We start from the raw sequence: 24,795 nt of genomic DNA on the forward strand, positions 1-24,795 counted from the left end.
GAAGCAAATAAAGAAAACATAAACATTCAGTTCATCCTAATACCACTCTGCAAAAGCAGAAGGAGGTAACCTCTTGGTAAACTGGTCTGGCTCCAGCATATATGGTCTTTCACATATCCACATGTAAACATAATTAAAAGAAAAGTTTGACTTAGACTGGGCATTATACTTCCTGTAGTTTCAGAGATAAATCGGTAAGGTATATGAATCACATTCATCTTTTCAGGTCCACCTAATTCTCATAGGAACTTTATACATTTGAGAAGTATGAAACGACTGGAAGAGGGTTTCAGGGTTGCAGGGGCATGTTGAGAAGGAAAGAACACCCAGGCAAACACCAGCCTCTCTGATTTACTGAAGTTACATCTGTGAGCTGCCCATTACCTAGCTCATCACTGTACAATCTTGAATATAGAGATGCCATTATCCATCTCCAGAAGAAAACTCCTGAATTAAAGGAATAAAACTGGCTACCAATCATTCATGCCATTCAGCCTTTCCTAACCAATCACCCAGAGTTTCAAACACAGATTGCTTCAAGGACTATGTACCATCAGCATGTGCAACACCAAGTTACAAGACACAAGAGGATGGCAGTAAAACTGGCTGCATATCAAGGATGCTAGGAGCAAATTTCAAACATGAAACAATCATTAGCTGTCTGGACTTACTAAGAAGAATCAATAAGACCTCTTCCTTTACACATTACAAGATTGTTCTCAATGCAGAACATAATTACCATTCTCTAAGATGTAAACAGATTACAGAACACCTTGTAAATAATCACATTTAATATTAAATGATGGGATTATGTTTTTTGCTGTAGTATTGCTTTTTACTCTTCCTAATTCTAGAACTGCCAATACTGTTACTAATCATATTTAAATGATTATGATTGCAGAAATGCCCCTCTTTTCATATTGTGTTAGAATGCTGACATGGGTCAGAAAGTGGGAATAGCATCTGTAAGAAGGAAATGGGTTTACAAGAGCACATAGGAGTTTGCAATCCTGGTGAACACTCTCTATATAAAGCCATTAATGCTATTATCTATCCCCTATACTTAGTCTTAAAATTTTCATTTTCTTCAATTTTTTCTCAAATCTGCATACCTCAAATCAAGTAAATGTTCAATTGAGGATAAAAGAATGCCATCTCAGCCTACTCAGTAATTTTCCTTGTTTCTTAGTTGTTTTATATTTGAGAAGATTTATTATTCTCATGTTGTGATCTTTGAAAATCCAGGTATTATCAGGATTTTGCTGGTTCTTTAAAAACATCACAGTGTAGCCCTAGCTGACCTGGAACTCACCATGTGGCCCAGGACAGCTTCAGAGTCATGGTAATACCCCTGACTCAGCCTATTATGACTGTTTTGTTTTGTTGCTTGCTTTTTAACTTTTTACTGTTCTTACAAATGTGATGGTGATGGTGGTGGTGGTGGTGGTGGTGGTGGTGTGTGTGTGTGTGTGTGTGTGTGTGTGTGTGTGTGAGAGAGAGAGAGAGAGAGAGAGAGAGAGAGAGAGAGAGGAGAGACAGAGACATAGATAAAGCCAAAGAAAACCTCCCATTTTAGATCACATTTACATCAGATTTGTTTGTTTTGTTTGAGGATTATTTGGTTTTGAGTTTTTGGGAGAGTCTCATCCTGTACTCTAAGCTATCTTGCACCTTGCTATGTAGCTGGGGTTGCTCTTTAGCTTATGACGGTGAGCATCCTGCCTCTGCATCCCTAGTGCTGGAGTTACAAGCCACCATGCCTGGCTAACCTGAGATTGTCTCCATCATTAATTCCATCAGGCATTAATTCCATCACAAGGAAATTACACTCATAACTGGTCATCTCCTCAAGGACTGACACCCAAGTACCATCAAGTTTCTAATTAAGGCTTCAACACAGAAAATGGGATTACAGGGCACACATTTAGTCCATAGCACTTACTGAAGTAAATATGGCAAAATGGTACAGTTATAAGCATGTATAGCAGACAGTGTCACTGGGGACTAACTCTAAATAGTGGACTTCTGGTATAGTAAATTCTAACTTGAGTTTTAGAAAGTGTCTTAAGAAGTTCCTATGTATTGTGTCCAAAAGCAGAAAATTTTCAAGAGCCAAATATTTATAAGCCAAAGATGACATCATGTAACAGTTGGATCTGTTCCCTAATCATTTCCAGGTAGATATTTCTTGACACCTTTAAAAAATAATGTTAGGGGCTTGGTGAATTTTTCTCAGTGGTTAAAGAACTTACTTGCTACCCTGGAAGAGGACCAGAGTTCAGTTCCCAGTATCAACATAGTGTCTCATAGTCACCTGTACCTCCAGTTCTAGCCTGGTGGTATATGTATATGTGTGTAGATACTCACATATACATACAAAATAAAAATAATTAAAAATAATATGAGAACTAATATTGGATGGTCAGTCTTCCTTCCTTCCTTCTTTTCTTTCTTTCTCCTCCAGAAAGGGTCTCTTGCAATGCTTAGTCTGTAATTCATTATTTAGTCCCAGAGCCCAGGATGGCCTTGAACTTGTGGTAATCATTCTGCGTCAGTATCTTGAGAGATGTAACTATAGTACAAACCTCCATGACTCTGTAGAATATCAACTTTTAATGTTACTACCAAAGTGCAAATACACTAAATCACTGAGAAAATATCCTATATGAATCACAGAAGGAAAAAAGTTTATTCAACTCACAGTTTGGGGGTCTTCAGTCCACAGTCAGCTCAGCTGTTACTTTGAGGCCCAGGGTACCATGATGATGGGCAGTGTGTGGAGACCAAAGCTGCACAGTTCACAGTATCTAGGCAGTAAAGACAGGAAGGGAGGTGCTGATGTCATAATACAATACACCCTTCTAGAACACACCTCTAGAAGCCTCCTCCAATAGGTCCAGCCCCTTAAAGATTCCACCACTTTTCAGTCTTTTTGGTTTTCAGTTTTTTTGGAGACAGGGTTTCTCTGTGGTTTTGGAATCTGTCCTGGACTAGCTCTTGTAGACCAGGCTGGACTCACAGATATCTGCCTGCCTCTGCCTCAAGAGTGCTGGGATTAAAGGTGTGAGCCACCAACCACCTGGCCATCACCACTTCTCAATAGTACCACAGGCTTTGGAGAAAGCCTTTAACCGGTGAACTTTTGAAGAAGACTTCAGATCCAAACTCTGAAAATAAACATGGAACCCATGCATGCATACATGTACACAGAAACATGCCTAACATTGTTTCACCAAAGAAGCAATATTTTACCTATAACTATAGGAATAGTGGCACTTTGGGGTAAATGTATCCAAGGCACAAGAACATTTTTTTTTGCAGTGGGTTTAATTGTGTCTCAAGAAGGTTCCAGAAGCTCAGTATGAGATCTTGTTTGGAATAAGGGTATTAGCAGATATCTGTGCATTGGGAACTCAGGATGAGATTATGCTGGGTTAATATGAGGTATCAATTCTACATACTTTAGAAAACAAAGTATAAAAGGAAAGACAAAGGGGAGATTGTATGAAGACAAAACAGGATTGTAGTGATTCAGCCATAAGCCAAAAATGCCTGCAAAGAATCACCAGAAGCTGGAATGGACATAAAAGCTTTTTTCCTTTGGGTAGGGTAGTGGCATGCTTATGACCCTTTCATTTAGGATATTCAGAACACATTTCATCTGAAACTTGAGGGAGTGAATGATGAATGATCTGTTTGAAAATATACATTTTCAATTAATTACTTTCAGTAGTGTGGGGAAGCTAATTTCTTATCTATAAAACATTCAAATTCCTCCCCCTCTCACACACAAATGCATGAATGTATGCATACACTCAAGATCTCCCCACACACAATTATTGTTTTACTTTTCCTTTGTGCAACTCTACCAAATTCATCCACTCTACCTTGTTTTGAACGTCAGCATTCACCTTGTTTATTACAAACTATAACTCTCTCTATCCCACATTTCAGTAAAGGAGGAAGGAAAGCAAATTGTGTCATTAAAAAAATGTATGTGGTTGCGTGTAAGCTTTGTATTGCTATGATAAAGACCATGAACAAAGGTAATTCAAGAAGGAACTCCAGTTTACAGTTTACAGGACATCATTAAGAGAACTCAAGGCAGAAACCTCAAGGCAGGAACTCAAGCAAAAGTTATGGAACACTGCTATCTTAGTTAGGATTCCTATTTCTGAAATGAAACAGCATGACTATGAAGCAAGTTGGAGGGGAAAGGGTTTTTTAACTTACATTTCCATATTGCTGTTCACTACCAAAGGAAGTCAGGACAGAAGCTCAAACAGGGCAGAATCCTGGAGGCATAAGGTGATGCAGAGACTATGGAGTGGCACTGCTTATTGGCTTGCTTCTGCTAATTTGTTCAGCCTGCTTTATTATAGAAACTAGTACTACCAGACCAGGATTGAACCACCCATGGTCCAGGCCCTCACCTCTTGATCACTAATTGAGAAAATACCTTACAGCTAGATCTCATGGAAGCATGTCCTCAGCTGAGGCTCCTTCCTCTCTGATGACTCCAGCTTCTGTCAAGTTGACACTCAAAACCGGCCAGTACAAGTGCTTACTGGTCCTCATCATACCTTAACTCAGCTTGATCTTTTAAAAAACCCAGGGTTATCTGCCCAGGTGTGACATCACACATAGTGGGCTGGGCCCATCCACAAAATCGTTAATCTAGAAAATGCTTCTACAGACTTGCCTATAGGCCAATCTGATGGAAGCATTTTCTCAATTTGGTTCCTTTTTTTCCAGATGACTATAGGTTTTGTCAAGCTGAAAAAAATCCTAACCAGCACAGGTCATTTGAAAGCTCCTATATGTGGATAACAATTCAAAGTACAAAAAGCTTATGTGAAGTGCAGGGAGGGGCCAGAGGCTGCTACAGGCATCAAGAAATTTATGGCGGGAGGTTCATAGGGCTTTTCATTGCTCCCCAGGGATTGGCTTTCTGGATATCTATTGTGAATAGGTTCATGACTCTGCTTCAGAACCTTGTCAAGTAAAACACATTTGTAACACATGGTGGATGCAACTTATGTAATTTGAGCCTTTTAAAGAGGAAGCAACTATTTTAGGAAGTAGTCCTGAAATTGATCCCAAACATGTTATTAGAGCCGAGGAACTCTATTATATCAAAAATTAACAAAAATATTCTTTGAGCTGGGATGAACAGGGTTGATGCTGCAGCCCTGTAATCTACTTCTAATTAGAAATAGACAAGCACCAGACTGGAAAGATTTGTACTTAGTATATATACCCAGATTAATTTTTAAGTCTAATCCCAGCCTTCTCTTTTTCCTCTCCTTTCTATCTCCCTGGGCTCTTTTATTTCTATTCTTCTCCTCCTTGCTTACTCTCTTCAAACTCTCTGCCCTTTCTGTCTAGCCCTCTTTGGCTATGTCTTTTGTAAACATGTCCTTTCTCCTTCCTTCATCTTGCTTGTGGTTACTTCCCCAACAGAAAGATTCAATAGGTTGTCATTTCTAATGTTGTTAAAGAAGCCAACTTAAGGTGGTCTCTTTGAATAATTTCACTAGGAATAGAAAATTTCTATGGACCCAGCAGGAGTTTTTAGCAAGGAGCTGACCAGAGATGCTAAGACAAGATGGCATCTGTTCTAAAATAAAATATTCATCAAGGTATCGACTTATTTAAAACAGAATATTATGTTCATAAACTTCCTGGATTTAAATCTTAGTTCTTCAGTGTCCAACTCTGTGAACACTGATGTATTATATAAACCTCCAGTTTATCTTTAATATGATTATGGTAAAGTAGTCATGTATAAAGATGATACAAGCATTAAGGCAGTTCCACTGTGCTATAATTAGGACAGCCATTGTCCCCCAAATTTCTTATAGTAAAATTGCTTCCCGATGTTATTTGGAAGAGGTAGAATCCATAGGAAGGTCTTCAGGTCTTTAGAGGCATGCTCTAGGCTGCACAGCAGACCAAAGCCTAGTTTTGGCCTCTGTTTTGTTCTCTGGCCGTAAGGTAAGCACTCCACAGGGCCCTGTGCAATAGTACTTCCAGATTGTTCTATATAACAGATTGTTCTATATTGTTCCAGATTATTCTCCTATAACTGTGATAAACCAATGACCAGAAGCAACATGGGGGAAGGATAAGATTTGTTTAACCTGTACCTCAAGGACCCAACGGACCACTGAGAGAATTCAAGGCAGGCACTTGAGCAGAAGTGTTGTTTCCTAGCTTGCTCATTGGCTCTTCTATGGCAATAGTGCTGCCCTCACTGGAGTGGACCCTCCTACAAGTAATCCCTATTCACCACCAGTATGCCAACCTGATCTAGGCAATTCCATACAAGATTTTTTCCCTCTCAGATGAATTTAGGCTGTGCCAAGTTGACAATGAAGGCTAACCAGGCTACAAGCCACAATATAAAACTAAGGCTTTTCTTCTTACATGCTGGTTTTCTCAGATATTTGTTAGTAATGGGAAGCTAATCAAGACAACTAATAACAAACTTGAAGCAAATGTTCAATAAATATTGGTACATTGCCAGATCTGAACAGAGCCTCAGGATTTGGTTCTACAATGATGAATATTTTGGAACGAGAGAACATAGATGCTATCTGACTAAACAGACTCAGTTTTTCCATAATTGGATTTTATTTGGTGTGTGCCAGCAATTATGTCTGTATCCCATATGCTTGGAGCACCCATGGTGTCAAGATGAGGGTGTTGGATCCCAGGTAATGGAAATAGAGATTATTGTTATCCACAATGTGTGTTCTGGGAATTGAATCCAGGTCCTCTGGAAGATTAGTTACCAGCCCAAGGTTTAGTCCCTAAAACCCAGGCATAGGGGCTAGTGAGATATCTCAGTGATTCAAGTGTTTGATGTGCAAGTCTGAGGATCATAGAATGCTTCCCCACATAATACCCACATAAAAACCATGAAAATAGCAGGTGGGTATGGTAGTCTGCCTGTGGTAGCCAGCCTTGGAAGACAAAGAAATGGGATCACCAAAGCAAGCTGCCAGATAGCCTAGCCATATTAGGGAGCTTTGGCTTTGATCGAGAGACCCTGACTCAATGAACAAGGTGGAATAGCAACAGAACAATAGAGAATGATTCTTGATCTCAATCTTCAGCCTCCATATGCCGAGGCACCAAAATATATGCCTATGCCACACATGCTTGTATGTACAGATGTATAGGTACCCACATAAAAGTGAAATGGAATAAGAAAAAAAACCCTTAAAATGTAAAAGTAAAGACAGGCATATTTGTGTACATTCCTTGTTGTAATGAGAAGAATTTAATAATTCTTACTTGGTTTTTAAGAACCAGTTATATTTTGTTTGCTGAGAGCCTATAATGACATGTTTTTTCATTTTCACACTTATTAATCCAAACAAATATGTATCTTTTTTCAGGTCACAAAACTTTATCAAAGTACTCATAAAGGCAAGCATCTTTGGAAAAGGAAGTCACACCTCTTTGAGGTCTAAAAGTCCCCACAATGGGACAGGAAATATTTTAATGTGTGACTATGGCTGACTTATTCACATTTGTGGCAAAGGACAGCACCTAGGCTGAAGTGACATCTGTGCGGAAGGACATAGAGCACCTCTGGCCACCATCTCAAGTATGTGAGGCTATTTTCCACCCATTCCTTGGTTTGAAGTTGGATTAAACTCTGATTTGAATAGCCTGCCAGCTGGATCCTTGGAACACAGATGGCTTTTTCCAAACTCAGTCATGCTGGGACATCTGGCACAATTTCAATCAGGGTTGAAAAATCCTGTTGGATTCCAGTGCTTTTCATCATGGTTCTGCTAGTTATTTCTACCATGGTCTCCCCTCCCTCTTCTCCTTACAGCTATGCTATGTCAGCTTCCAACACACAGCAGGCTTCTTTACAGAGTCATTATCCTATTCTCCTCAGTATTTTTCGTTGTTGTTGCAATAAACATAACTCCAGTGAGTGGATAAGGAATTGTCCAAGACTTCCTCACAAACGACCTACACCAGTTACTTGATTTCAAGTCTGAGCCCTGGGTGGCAGCATTGTGAACCATGTAAAAGCTGATGTGGATAATAATGTGTGGGTTTGATTTCAACTGAATGCTGCCAACTTGTAGTAGTATATTCTATCTGACATGAAACTTTATGCAATATTTGTGAACTCTGTCATCTTCTGCCTAAACAAATTTCTACTAATTCAATGTAGATCTTAGTGCAAAGCCTGTTGAAACTGACCAGAGTGCAAAGTGATTTCCATCTAATATGTTCTTCTGGTACTCTTCCAGGAGATCTCCAGAAATGACCACTTGTCATTAATCTGCTAGAAATCTAAGCTGCCATCAGTCAGCAGCTAGTGTCAGGGGTCAAATCTAACTCTCTTTTTTTAAAAAAAATTATGATTACAGCCATCCCTATTTACTTACTCATTTTCTGTAGCCATTTTCACAGAATCCCCTGGTTGAACAGTTGCTTTGGAGAGTTGTAACAATTTGAAACTATTTACTACATAATCTGTTACATAAATAATTTATTCTTAGGTTATCTCCTATAATGGGATATTTTGTTTTTAAGATTAAATAGTATTACATATTGTGCCTACACTATTTTTTGTTGTAGAATAGTATTTTAAGATGTGGTACATTTCTTTATTCTGTGGAATATTTGTTTAATGATGAAAAGATATATTGCATTCCTTTATGTGGCATTTGTTTAACTCTGTGGAACTCCTAGAGTTTGCCTGTTGAAAACACCTGATTGATATAATAAAGAGCTGAATGGTCAATAGTGAGGGATGAGAAAGGACAGGCAGAGTTAGCAGGCAGAGAGAATAAATAGAAGGAGAAATCTGTGAAGAGGAGATTGAGAAGCAAGAAAAGAAGATAAATGCTAGGGATCACCACCCAGCTACCTAGCCAGCCACAGAGTAAAGAGTAAAGAAAGCTATACAGAAAAGAGAAAGATGAAAACACAGAAGCAAAAGATAGGAGGGATAATTTCAGTTGAGAAAAGCTGGCAAGAAATAAGCCAAGCCAACATTGGGCATTTATAAGAAAATAGTAAGCCTCAGTGTATTTATTTGGGAGCTGGATGACAGGGCCCCAAAAGAGTGAAACAACATTACTAATAATTTTTATTTTGTTTCATTATTTTTGAGATTATATAAGAAACATATATAAGTACTGTGTTTATATAATTTCCATTCCTTTCACTCTGATTTACAGTGTTCCTTCCAACTTCTTCTCGAACTCATGACCTCTTCTGGGGGGAAAAACTTTCAGGGAACTTTTCTCTAGAGAGAACTATTACATAACTAGTTATTAATCTTTGACTATGGTTCTCCAATATGTTCAACCTCTGTATGCTCATAGAGGTTTCTGATGGCCATATTGAGAAATTTTCCATCAAAATTAGGCTTAAAACAATAGAATATAGGAGGGAAAAGGAGGAAGAAGGAAGTCAAGAAGGCTGCAAGGCAGGCAAAAGAGAAACAGAAAGAAAGGGAGGAAAATAAGAAGGAAGGAAAGAGGGAAGGAAGGAAGGAAGAAAATGGGAAAGAATGAGGGATAACATACCATGGCAAAACTCACAGTAATATGTTTCAGCTTTCTTCTGGATCCATCTGTGCACTTTCTAGTATGTCTGGTTTTCACTTAAACACTGAGAATTCTCCATTGGCATGGAATCCTCTCAAGCAATGGAAAGGGCACTAGCAATGAATTCACAAAGCTTTATGATTCTGTGTGTATGTGTGTGAGTGTTAGTGTGTATGCATTTATGTGTGTTAAAGCAGGTTGAACATATATCATGGTACACACGTGAACAAATTCTGGTGTCAGTCCTTGCCTCCCATTTTGTTTAAGAGAGGGCCCCTTTGTTGTTTGGTGATGTGTGTGCCACACAAGTTAGCCAGCTTTTATCTTCCCATGATTGTCCTGTCTCTATCTCCCCTTTTACCACAGGAACCCTAGGATTACAAACATATTGCTCTAGCTTGGTTTTCTGTTGCTGTGATAAAATACTGTGACTATGAGGATCCAGAACAACTCAAGACTTTCTCAGAGACCCCGAGAAAGGACAAAGAGACCTTTAGTTCTGTGTCCCTGTCCAGAAATTGACTTGGCAAAGTCAGTTTAGGGCCGGAGCCAGTGCCTCAATGGAGTCCTGGGATCTGAGTATTTCCCGCTAGGCTGAGGTCATTGATCCTAAGGCACTTGTGTTTGAAGTATCCTGTGTCATCTTTGCTAATATTGTTTGCCTTAGCTCTCTACTGACTGTGGTTGTTTCCCCGCAACTCCTGCAAATGGTATATAAGATGCTATAATTTTAATAAATTTGCTTGGTATAAGTCATCCACTTATATAAGATCTCTTAGTTCCAGACATTGCTTTTGTCTTTTTACTTCTTATCTTCTTGATTATTCATCTCTGGTCCTCCTACATGGCACTTTACCATTCTGAACCCTTATTCCTGTTGGTTCAAGTCACCTGATCAAAATCAACTTGGGGAGGAAGCAGGTTGCAGTCCATCTTTAAAGGAGGCATATCCAGGAGCTAAAGCACAGAGATTACAGCAGGAATCACAGGGGGCACTGCACACTGGCTTGCTCCCTCTGGTTTGCTCAGCTCCCCTTCTTACACAGCTCATTCCTACCTGCCAAGGTATGACAGCATACACAGTAGGTTAGTAATTAAAAAATGCTTCACAGACATGGCCATATACCAATCTGATCTGGTCAATTATTCATTTGATGTTGCCATTTCCTAGGTGACTCTAGGTTTCTGACAAGGTGACAGTTAAAGCTAATTAAGATACATGTAGCATCAGAAAGAGCTTTGCATGGGTTATGGAGATCTGAAATCGGGTCCTTATAATTACGTAGACAACACTTCAACCAGTGAACCATTTACAAAGACCACTTATATGTTTTGATAAAACTAAGGAAGAGCACCGCCTGAACATCATTGATCTGTAAAAACCACATCTGTTGTTTCTATACTAAAAAAAAATAATAATTATACTTCAAAATTTTACTGTATGAAGAAATTAAGAAGTTGATGAATATCAGTACAAAAGTGTGAAACACAATTATTTAATTGGGAATAATATCGTGCATTACCAGTAATTTGGGGCTGTTTGTGCTTTTGTCAGCTTTTCCAAATTTACAGTTTGTTATGAGTATTTTTTCTCATTTCAAACACTGACTTTCACACCTATTTTTGAAATAATTCTTATATTATTTCTCCTTGAAAAGCTACCTGTCAAACTTTATAGAAACTTCAGGACCCATAAAAACTAGATCTACTCTAAACAGAGTGATTCTTTTCAGCCCCGTCAATACTTATCACAAGGACTTGTCATTAACTGAAAAGAAAAATGGGCCTTCCAAAAGCCAAAGTAGTGGGTGTTAATAAGGCTGAATCCTTTCATTATAATTAAGATGTTTTAGAAGACTACAACATATCTCAAAATATACCATATATCCTATATTGATAAGAAAACCTGGTAAAACATTACTGTAATTGTATTCATATTTACTGCATATCACTCATATTATGTAAAGAAAATCTACTTGATAAAAATATGTCATAACTTGATAAAAGTATGTTGCAAATAAAACAACTTAGTTCATCTTACAAAATATCCAATATAAATTTTACCAATTAGTATCTAAGAGCAAAATTATATGGAACCTTCCATGACAGATAATCTTCAACAACAAATAATGCTCCCTGAATTTATAATAAAAGGCTTCTCCAATTATGCGTAAAATATTTTCAGTTTTAGCTTTACATTCCTATTATATTTATTCATTGTCAGAAGTTAGCAGCCAAGCAAAAAAATAAACATTTACATTAACCAAATTATGGTGCTCTTTTCAAGTAATCCTCTGTTATACATATGTAACATTATTATTTATTTTTTAATAAGTGGCATAATAGTTTACCCCTTCTGAGGTTATAAATAGATACATTCTATTCACCTGGTACTTGTCTTAATTACTTTTAATAGTCCATGTTATTGTATTAGTTTTTAAAGTAATCTTTTGCTTTTATAAAATGTCTTTAAAGTATTCTTCCTTTTTAATAAAAATGAAAAAGTTCTTAATTTTAAACAGAAAGTAAATGAATTTCAAATGCTTTATCTAAACAGTTTGGCTAAATGGTAAATAATTTTTATGAATAGAGATAAAGTTGAAGCCCCAAAGTTTAGATTTAAGTTACATTCAAAGCTGCCACAGCTGGGATCCTGCAAAGTGAGCTAGGTAAGGAATTTTGGCTTCAAGGAGGACAGGAGCTGTCCAACCAGCATAAGCAAGTCTTACATAAGCAAGACTAACTGCTCTCTTTGGGAACAGGGCCACAAACTCCATTCATGGCCATCAAAATTCCAGGCTCCTGGCCCTTTCACTCATGGAATTACACTAAGATCTTAGATTGGGTTTCAGATTAAGAATTACACAGTTGACCTCCTTGCTTCTGTGGGGGCTGCTGTTGGAGTGTACCTCACTGCTAATATCAAGGTTCCTATCTTGTAGATTGCCTGTCATGGCATCTCTCATCTTTCACAACCAAATGAGAAAAACAACTTCTTCGTTATTTGTGTATTTATAACTCTGTCATCTCTACCTATGTCTGGAGTGCCCCAACAAATACAATGACCTGCACCCGTCTTGCAAGGGGAACCAGAGCAACAATTACCATTAATGATGAACACAGGATGTTTTCTTTTATTACTTTAGGTTTGTTGATCAACAAGAAGTCTTTGTAGCAGCTACCCATTCTTGCCTGCCCATTATGTAACCTGTTAGCAACTACACTATGTACAAATTAATCAGGATAAAGAATAGTTCCAGGACTGGCTTAGTGGAGCCCATTCCCTGTGGAGGGATACCTTGCTCTGCCTCAACAGAGGACAGAGGACCTTTGTCCTGTCTGAAAGTAACGTGACAGATTTTGTTGATTTCCCATGGGAGGCCTCACCCTCTCTGAGGAGTGGATGAGGGTGAGGTGTGGATAAGATGGAGGGAGCGGGAGGACAGGATGGAGAGGGAACTGGGATTGTATGCAAAATAAAAAAAAAATTAAGAATAGTTCCAGTAAATAAAAATCTTTATTCCTGAGATTTGAAGGACTAGAAAGCATTTTCTGGTTATGCAATTAGAATATATTTTTCTAAGATTTGTGAGTCTAGAATTATTGAGTGATTTCATTTACGTAGGTATAAAATATATTTTAAAGAATATGAAATATCCCTTACCTTTACAAATGTATAAAATATATTTTAATACACACTAAAGAATATGAAAATAAAATCATTCATTTAATAAATACATATTGTTACAAAAATCGTGCATAAGTAATTTAATTTATATAAATAATTACTAAGTGTTAAAATTATTAAATGATATTAATGGTAAGTGTGGTGTTTGTATCAAATGTTTATTAACAATTGTAATGATACATAAGATCAAGCACTCTTAGCTTATAAAACTTCAACACTAGACAAAAACCTACTGGCAACTAAGGAAAGCTGAGAGAGGGGGAAATAGCCTTTCCCACTGAAAAGCACATGAATTGTTTTTCTAATAACAAATGCTCATCCACAAAAACATGTACATCAAGTAACATTATACAGATCAAGCAGGTTGCATTTATCTCTGTGTATGCATGTACATACATATGTGCATATATGTGTACAACAACAATTATAAAGAGGTCATGGATTTGAGAGAGAGAAAATAGAGGATGCATTTGATGAGTTGGCAGGAACAAACAGAAGGAAGAGTTGATGTAATTATATTCTTATCTCAAAGTTTTAGCTTTGAAATCACAGAATTTTCAAACTAGCAAATAGTTTAATTTTACATGTTTTCCAGATTAACAAAACTTTAATGAATAAAAATAATATTTAAAGAACATTTTCAAATGAGAAATGGTTAAAAATATGATTTAAGGGAAAATTACTAAAATTTAAAGGTAACATATTTAAAAAGAAGCTATTTGAAACAAATTAGTGAAAGTGCATGGTAATTTGTTTTGGTTTCATTGCTTATTTTAAGAAATAATATGACAATTTTATTTTAAAATGTTAGTACAAGGATTGAGAGGTGGCACAGCAGTTCAGAGCACTTATTGTATTTTCAAAGGACCTGAGTTCAGTTCCAGCCCCCCACCTCAAGTATCTCAGAACTTCTTATACCTCCAGCTCCAGAGTACCAAGCACCCTTTTTCACCTCTGTAGATCCCACATAAAACACATGGAGACACTCATACACATAAAATAAATATTTGAAAATATTAATACTTTGAAAGAAACCTATATTAGCTAAATACATAAACTCTTTATATATTTATATGTTCATGGTACTAGGGGATCCAATCAAGAACTTGAAAAGGTTAAGTAAATATTCTTCCACTGATGCATAGTCCCAGAACTTCAGCTTAAATAATCAATTGTGAAGGTCGATTTTTATATATAAGAGGATGTACAAGAATTTTTAATTTTTTAAAAAAAGGTATTAGAATGTCACTAAAGGTTAGATTCATTATTATTTACCATCAGGTCTCATTAGACATTTCTTAGACAGAGGGACTCCATGACATCTGACATACCCATCATTATGTAGGTCAGGAACAATTCTCAATGGCCAAAAATATATGATGACAACCAAGAGTCCCCTACTCCAATCTCCTTTGTAAAAATCTTTACTAGCAAAGTTCCAGTATAGAAGTTATAGACCTAAGCACAACCATGCATCAAGTTAACTTAATTGACAGTAAAGCAGGAATGATCTAGTATGTTTAGATATGAATGAGATATATCACCTCCCTTTTTAAATGTTGATCTCTTTCACCTTGAATGAAGTTTGCAGGAACCAAAATAATAAGTCTCCAGTACATCTGTAACCTAATTCCAGGGATCTTCAGTTGCATTACAAAGGATTTCACAAGTGAAATTAAAATTATAGATTTTAAGATAGAAAGGTTATTCTGCATTATCTGAGCTGATCCCACCTAATCACAAGAGTTAAAAGCAGAAACCCTTTTCCACTGGAAGCAAAGAGTTGCAGCTGAAGACATCAGAGAGCTTATCTAAGTTTGAGAAGGACGTGATAAGTCATTTATGGTTCTGAGACAATAATAACTAAATGAAAAGACTAGAGAGAGGCTGCTGAACACAAAGGACTTCACCTGAATCACATACAACAAAAAATGGGTAAGCTCTGCCCTACAGATTTAAGGAACAAAGTTCTGACAGTAACCTGGATGACTATGATCTAGATCATTCTCAAGAGACTCTTCTGAAGATACAGCAGATCAATATCTGACTTTGGTTCTGTGAGACCTAGAATAGAGGTTCAAAATTACCCATACTTTATCTGGGTACCCCCCAAATGTGGGCTATGTACATATGCATGTAAGTGAAAAAAAAAATAAACATGTATAAACCTTCGTGTAGTGGCCACGTGAAAAAGAACCCACTATGACAAAATCAATGACTACACCAAAGTCCAACTTTGTAAAGCAATGAGTTTTTAGTGAGGTTAGTAACAGGAGTGAGGGTGAGCAATTATTTGTAGGACCAGGGATGTCTCAAATACAAGCTTCAGCATCACCCAAAAGCTTCCCCAAACACAGGTGTGACTCATGAAAGCTGCCACTCTGGAGCTTTCAGTGCAGCTCACAGGCAGTTCAATGGTCCAAGAAATTTCTCACGCTCAACTGTTCAGAATCACCTCTTCCCCAACATTTGTTTATACTGTTAAATAGGAGGAGTCTTTGAGAGTTCTGCAAATTTCTCATGGCCAAGATATAAGATGTTTTTGTTCTTTACCCAATGTCACCATCTCTCCTGAAGGAAATATTTCCATTTGGAGGCAGATGCATTCAACAGTGACTCACTTAAAAGATGAGTATATTGTTAGCTAAATTGAAGGTGGCAATAGTAAACAAAGTCAGTAAAAAAGATATGCAGAGGCCTGAATGACCACACTCATGACTACCTCTTCAGTTTTATTCCTTCATTATTCTGTCACACCTGTCTTCATTCTGAGCATTGAATTCTGATCTTTCCCAAGCTGTCACCCCAAGATCGTTTGAAATTCCTATCACCTCTGGTAAACCAGGGAAATATCACCCTTACAATTTCAGGTGATTGTCCTCTTCTCACATTTAATACCTTCCCTCACTGCTGAGAGGAACCACCTTCTCTGTCTATAAGGCTGCATTATAAACTTCACAGAGAAGTGCCAATGCCTGCTTTGTGATAAATGACAAATGGAAAATTACTATGTTTATCATTTATTAGCAAGCATTTATTGCATGGGAAACACAATATAGGCTGATTGATGTTTATTCTGGGAGAAATCATTTACACCAGATACAGATGAATGCCGTAGTTCCAGCTCCAAAAATGCCCCCGATGCTTTCTGCCTCTGACCAGGAAGTAGGAGAGCAGGCTGGGGTCCAGGACTCCAGATCTAGACTCCACAGGTAAGGTCCGCACCTGTTCCTATGCCTCAATGGGCATGGTCTGTGCAACAGGTGCGGGCGAGGTGGATATCTCACCACAAGCCTTTACCCAGCAAATTAATAAAACAGTAGGTTTACTCTTGACCATTTTGGGCTCTAAGTGAAAAGGCCTTTGTAAGAGCCCATAAAGGAGACTATAGCATGAAAAACACTCCATTTACTTGTTCCTCTATGTATATTTTTGCTTGGAAAAAGAAATAAAAAATTAGTTTTACTGTATTTTCTGTCTTTATGTATTTTGTGCTACTATATCAGAACATCTGAGACTGAATGATATCATCAAAACAAAAATGTATTACTTGAGTTACATGAAGGTGCTGGTACTCAACAAAGCAGTTCCTGCAGCAGCATTCTTGTTTTCCCTAGACATCAGAAGTGAACATTGGTGAAGAAGAGACATAGCGCGCAGTCTGAAGCCCTGATATCACTGACACTAATTCTATGGAAGTGGAGCCCAAATGACCCAATGATCTCTCACTACACATCATTTCCTAGCACTGTTGTATGAGGCATTAATTTTACATTGCTGGGTTTTAGGTGAATACATTCAAACTGTACCACCATTTGTGTGACTTTTTTTTAGACTTATAGAGCGTTACTTTGGAATAATCAATATTGGTTATTATTTGAATCTCAAATTGTCTCATAAAACTATTTACACTCTATTTTCAATCATTTCCTTTATATTTTGAGACTATAATATAATTACATCATTTCACTCTTCCCTTTGATTCCTCCAAAACTTCTCATATACCTCTTCTTGCTCTCTTTCAAATTCATGCCCTCTTTTTTTATGATTAATTGTTATTATATGCATACAAATACAAAATAGAGACTGTATTTAAGGCTCAGGGATCATTGCATAAGAAGTAAAGGGATGATATTAAGACTCAGATGAGCAGGAGTTTGCCATGAGACTGTGTCTCCTAAGAGAAGCCATATCCATAAAGTCTCACCATTATGACTACCTTAACATTAGCTGAATAAGGACAACAATAATAGACCTGCTAAAATAGATTATGGAAAGACCTCACATGTGGACAAAGAACTATAGGCAACAAAGAAATACTAAGCACAAGGAGAAGTATTTTTCCCTAGGGAAGAGCATGCAAATTGGTTATCTAATACCATATTTTCAACCCTGAAAACATATATATATATATGTATATATATATATATATATATATAACATTATGCAGACTGAACAGGGTATATTTATATATTTAAGAATATATATGTATGAGCCCCACTTTATATATGACAGCATGGGTTATGACTGAGTTGCCATAGTGACTAGGCAATGAAGGTCAGTGGGGAAGGTTCATTTCTTTCAGTGTGAGTTATTATTATTTTTTCTCATGAACAGGGTAAGAATAAATAGTTATTTGAAACTCCAATAAAGAACCTGGATGTAAAATGATCATAATGATATGATCTGTGTCGTTAAAAGATTCAGAAGCAATTTTAAAATAACAAAGCTCTGTGGTTAGACATATCTTTATGCTCTTTATGCTACATTTCTTTTCTTTCTTTCTTTTTTTTTCAGAAATCCCCCAGTTTGTAATTCAACCTTTGCTCCTACTTTACAGGTAGCATCTTAAATTTCTTCAGAGATAAAAATAATTAAAGTAAAAACTAAATCACAAAAAGCACAGATTCTAAGTACCAAGATTGCTAAGAGAGCTCCCTTAAAGCTTTACTCTTAATAATAATAATATAATAATAATAATAATAATAATATCATGTGGTAAACAATACAAAAGTATGTATGTGAGTGTTGTTCTGGGAGCAAAGCTAAAGTAATGTGGGTGGAGGTAATCTCAATTCAGAAAATGTCTCCAGAAGTCCTGGCTGTAGGCCTCAAGTCAGATACCTAAGAAATGAGCTTGTCCTCCGGCTTCCATATGCATACATACTTGTACATACATATGGATTTCAACAAATATCACACACACACACACACACACACACACACAGAGAGAGAGTATACAAATAAAGGATATCAGAACTAAAGGAGGGCACATTCCACTGCATAAATGTCACCTATTTCTCAAAGTGCCTGTGAACCCAGCTCCAAAAATATAATCAGACGTGCAATGTCATGTGCTTGCTCTGAACAGGCTCCCTGCCTGTCATTTTCTTCTCTGCTGGTTTCTTTCTTGTTTTGTTTACTGATTTTGACATAAGCAGAAGCAATCTTGCAAGATAAATATTGTGCCATACCAACAGAAGGCTGTCAAATTTAAAAGGGGTGGGGGTAGACATGACAGCTCCAAGGAATCCAGAGCCCCCAACTCAGCGGCTCTGAGAAAGAGACAGCTTCTAGCCAAATTCCTCCCATAGTTCTCTGCATTCCCTTCCAGATTTTCCAGATTGCTTGCCTCATGGGGACTGAAAAGGAGGATCACATTCTGTATTGGGGGAGCCGTTGACATGCAGAAGCAATGTTGATAGACATTCATCTGTTGGCCATATTGTCTTAGCTGTGACGTTGTTAAAACTGAGACAATTTAACATTTCTAAAACAACCAGGGTACAAATAATAGGAGTAATTACCATGGCTTCAGAGACTGACTTACTGGAAATTTTTCATGGAAAAAGTTGTCATCAGCAGTTGTGGGTACAATTTACCTTATAGGGAAACAAGAAAAAATAGTAGAGGAAAAGATATTATGTCTAGATAGGGAACCACTGTTACAATTTTAATGTTCTAGAAACATGGATACATAGAAATATTTACTCCCTATGGTGCATAGGCTATTTGTCCTGTTAGGAGGGCATATGCATATACTAGGCTGAGCCAGAGTGTACATGTATAGTTTGTTAAGCATTATTTTGGGCTGAGACAGGAGGTACAGTTTAACCTGCACCAAGATTTCTGTTTTGAACCTAGGAAACCCAGGCAAGTGGGATGACTGTAAATATAATCTTGGAGTAAATGTAGAATAGATACCCCTATTCAATAAAGAGAGAAAAACAAAAGAAAAAAGAATTGACAGGAGCAAAGTACATTTAAGATCCAATGAAGGGAACACTCCTCCACTGCTGGTGGGAGTACAAACTTGTACAGCCATTTTGGAGATCAGTATGACAGTACCTCAGGAAAATGGGAACCAGTATACCACAAGACCAAGCAGTCCCCCCTCTTAGGCATATGCACAAATGATCCACATCCATGCAACAAAAACATGTGTTCAACTATGTTCATAGCAGCATTATGTGTAATAGCAAGAACCTGGAAGCTACCTAGATGCCCCTCAACTGAAGAATGGATAAAGAAGACATGGCACATTTACACAATGGAATACTACTCTGCAGATAAAAACACTGGATTCTTGAAATTTGTAGGCAAGTGGATGGAACTTGCAGAAACCATCCTGCATGAGGTAACCCAGTCACAAAAAGAGGAACATGGTATGGACTCAGTCATATATGGATTTTAGATATAGAGCAAAGGATCACTATAATTCACAATGCCAGAGAAACTAGAAAACAAGGAGGAATCTAAGAGACTCATACACTGCCCCTCATGAAGGGGAAAGGAACACGATCTCCTGAGCATATTGGGAGTGGGAGGGCCAGTGAGTGGAGTGGGAGCTAGGAGAAAGAGAAGGGGATGAGAGGAAAGTACGTTGGACTAGGAAGATTGAGTCAGGGGAGGAACAGATGAGAGAAAAAAGAGATACCATAAAAGAGGGAGCCATTATAGGTTTGAAGAGAAAACTGATTCTAGAGAAATGTCCAGAGACCTATGAGACTGATCGCAATTAACAATTTGAGGAACAGTGGAAATGCTACCATAATTGCCCATCCCTGATAGTAAGATTGATGACTAACTTGTCCACCATCATAGAGTCCTCATCTAGTAGCTGATGGAAACAGAAGAAGACACTCACAGCTAAACACTGAGCTGAACTGGAATCCAAATGCAGAGAGGGAGGACAAGACCAGGCTACAGAAATCCACAGCAACAGCTGACGTGAACAAGGGGGAGCTAATTGACCCCAAGACTGATGTCTGGGAAACCAGCATTGGATCAACGCAGACCCCCTGAACATGAATCTCAGTTAGATGGCCTGGGCAGTCTAATGGACCTCTGATAGCGGAACCAGGATGTATCCCTGGTTCATGAATGGACTTTGGGAGCTCATTCCCCATGGAGGCAGGAGGGAGGGCCTAGTCTCTACTCCAAATGTCATGTCAGATTTTGTTGACCCCCTCCCGGAAGGCATCACCCTCCCTGTAGAGTAGGGGGTGATAGGATGGGAGGTTGGTCTGGAGTCTTGGGAGGAAGGAGAGAGGGAGGGAAGGAGGGAAGGAAGAATGGGGAGATAACTGGGATCAATATGTAAAATAAGAAAAAAATTAATTTAAAGAAAAGATCTAGTAAGGAGTACCTTGAGATTTTTAGTTTGGTGCGGTGCCTATTTGGTGAGAAGTAGTCTCAGGGCCCATTGACATGGAGTTCCCATGTCCTAGGGTAGTCTGGGTAAAGGTTATAGCTACAGGGTTCAGCATGACCAAGAGCATATTTGAATTGCTTTTAACATAAATCTTTTTCCTATCTCATATAGTAATGAATGTACCTTTAGTGTCAAATAATTGCACCACCCGTGGAAGTCTGAGATTAGGACTTATTATTAAGGGATGAAATGAAAATAACACACAAATATCTAATAAAGCAGCACCACTGCCTCATCACCCACCAGGGAAGGGCGGGAAAAGCTCTGGACCAGGTCACTAAGCCATTGAGTCAGAAAGCCCTCCACATCCAATAGGGACACGTGGCATTCCTCCCTCACTTCTTGAGGGAGGTATCCTCAGAGAAAACCACACCCATCGGACCAACCTACTCCATTCCATTGGTCATTAAACTAAATGGCCCATTTCCCATAGCAAACAAACAGCTCTACAAACCCATCACTGAGTCCAATAGGATCTGAAAAGTCCAACAAGCTTCCTTTGTTTGTCCTGTTTGCTATGACCTTCATTTTAAATCGGAATTACTTTGACTGGCATGATGGATTTGGGCCATGATTCACACCAAAATTAACTTCCCTATAAAGTGATTGTAGTGTTTTATTTTTGTGATGCTGCAATGATGAGACTCTTCAAAGTCTGTGAAAGTATGGTTCCTTTCTTCTTAGTTCTTTCTTTTTGATACAGAGCTAGTTCCAGGAATAGCTAGGGATACATATAGAAAGCCTGTCTCGAAAAACCAAAACAACAACAACAGAAAGAAAACAAAACAACAAAAATCCCTTGCAAATAAGTATAAACATTACACACTAAAATGAACCATACCCAAAGTTTATGTCACTTAATGAACTTATGAACAGTTAGAATTGGCACTGGGAATAGAATCTGGGATGGTTCACATTAAATGTTACTACATAATTATTTCTTAAACTCAATTTCTCTTTTCATGTTCTGTTAATACAGACAGAAAAAGGAACTGAGATTTCCTTCCATCGTTCCTTTATAAATCTCATCAGTTGAATATTCAATTTCACTATTATGTTCTATTTTCTACAAGTCACTAGAACACCAGCAAGTTATTTTGACTTGCTGGCAAGAATTGTGCTTCTTATAGTATCCAATAACCTGTTCTAAGTTTGTGTGAAACATTACCCAAATGGCCTCTGACAGTCATATTTCTACCAATGTTCAGCTCAGGATTATTTGCATATTTATATTAAGTAGAATGTTTATTTTTCTATGTATCCTCCTATTATTTGTCTTTGGTTTTTTGCTTGTTAGTTTGTCTTTGATGCTGGTAGTTACTAGAACACCATAACACATTTCCAGCATGAATCTGAACTTTGCTACTTTGCTCAACCCATAAACATTGGCTTTTTTCAAAGCTGCATCCAAATACTAGGCATTTGTTTCAGCCACATCTAAACTGTCTGTTTCAGAATATATTTTTGGGTCAGTGAGGTTGCTCAGTGGCTATAAGTACTCACTGCCAGGTTTAAGAACCTGAGCTTGATTCACATGGTGGGAGAAAGGATTTGATTCCTGCAAGCTGTCCTCTATTTTCTATATACTGCCTGGAATTCTCAAATTAACTCAATTACAATGCAGGAGAATCAATTGATACAGTCATTGTTCTTATTAGACACAGTAAAAGTTAATAGAACTGGTCAGCTGTTTTGCTTATAGTTACAATATGCTGACAAAGCTGGAGGAACCAAGGCAAGAAAGCAAATGAATCATCCTAGTTTTATCAATCCCAGGGATTGAACTCAAGCTTGAATTCAAGCATGACAGCAAGGACCTCTACCTGACAAGCCATATCATAGGACATGAGACTTCAGTTTCAAGACAATTCAAAGTAAATTGGTAAAATCTAGGCAGAAATCAAAATCATGTCTTGATAGTTTGGAATTGGTCAAGTAGAGACAGTTAAGATTTTGAAGACAACCTCATTCTTATCCTCATAAATAAGAATGTACACTGTACTAAAATTCACAATAGTCCAACTTCAACCTTCCTAGTGAGATGAACTCCTGTGAATCAAACTATGACCCAATAAAAGAGCTGCAAGATCATATAGCTGAACTATATTTTTTGCTTATAAGAATTTTCCAAAAGAAAATAGAGCAATTTACATAGTGCTTATGCTTCATTAGAACTCCCTAGTAACATTTTAAGTCAAACCTTTAAATCCAAATCTTAAAAAAACTGAGCAGTGTGTGGTCATGCCTACCAGTAATCCTAGAACTTGAGAGACTGAGGCAGAAGCATCCAGCATTTAATACAAGCCTTGCTACATATTTGTTTTAAGAAGAATGTTTTCTACCAGCCAGGGAGAAAGGACTCATTAGAAACCAGCCCATGAGGGCACACTATTCCTGGACGTCTAATTTCCTAAACATAATATCTGTTGCTTAAGCCATTCATTCTGTTATGTACTCTGGAGTGGGAAGCTGAGCAGGTTAATGGACTTGGAGTATCCAGTGAAGATAACAATACCTGTATGAAATAAGAGGCAGCAGTAAGAGTGGAACCCAGGGAGAGCTCAGTTAAAATAAACACTTAAAGACTAATGAAAATAGCCATTCTGAAATACTTACGAGGAAACCTAGAGCTTTGTTATTAAGTAAGATTCTAATTCAGCCTCATTACCCATCACTAAAAAAGGGTGAAAATAATAAATGATAATGGACACCATAATCTGCTGAAAGATTGGAGTAGTCCCTTTCTTCTAGTGGGAACAGATGAAGTAAGTTTTCTCAGAACTCACCCTATCTTAGTGTTTCTTACTGGCTAATGTTTTTAAAGTACTGATTCAACTTCCACTTTCCTGGGAGTCAAGACGTTTGTCTTAAGTCCTTGCAGGATGCTTCAGGAGAGCAAAAACTTGAATGTGCAGTCACACTCCTCTGAATAGTCCCCTGGGTTTCCTGGAATGTCTTGGCATCATGCTGTGAGTTTTTGCATCTCACCTTGTAAGAATCCACCCCAAATGACTAGAGACAACAAATGGTTTTCTCTCACCATCTTCTGACTATTTCACCCAGAATACTCAACTCATAACCAGAGCAATAAAAGTAAATTGACTACTCCCCAGGGCACACGTCTGTAGCAGATTCCAGTAATATACTGACAAGAGCATTCTTTAAATGCTGATGTCTTGCCTTTTCATGCTTTTATAGGTTCTGATATTGATTTGTTTATATCCCATTTGCTTGTTAATGGTTTAGAAATATACTGTACAGTATCTAACTCACCATTATCTTATTTAACTCCTAGCTTATTTTCGCTTTTATTTGTGGCAATATTTGGGATTGCTTATGAAGAATAAGATGAGAACACAAATAGTTTATCTTCCACAGTGATGAAGATGGATATTTACTACAGTATATAAATGGAAAGATGGAGAAGCTTAAATGTTGAGATAAACTAGGATTTAAGCCATTGCTTTAGACAGGCTATAAAAATGTTATTAGGAATTTGCTGTAGAAACAAAAGAAAACTGCTGCTTCTAATTCTTTCTTGGCTTAATCATCCAAAAGTTTAATAAGCTGTGTGCCTAAATGGGAGACAGGATTTTACAATTTTGGAATAATGATATGTTTATATATTCCCTTTATACTTTCTTTGCAACTGAAACTACAGACCTGTCATTTTAATTGGGATGGAGATGGACACAAATTCTCTCTTTACATATTGATTTTATTTTTGTTTTTTTTTTTTAAATGACCCAGGTGAAAGTATCACCCTACTTGCATGGATGCTTCTCATTTACACAAGCATTCAG

Source organism: Phodopus roborovskii, unplaced genomic scaffold (assembly GCF_943737965.1).
Source record: "Phodopus roborovskii unplaced genomic scaffold, PHOROB, whole genome shotgun sequence".
Taxonomy (NCBI): domain Eukaryota; kingdom Metazoa; phylum Chordata; class Mammalia; order Rodentia; family Cricetidae; genus Phodopus; species Phodopus roborovskii.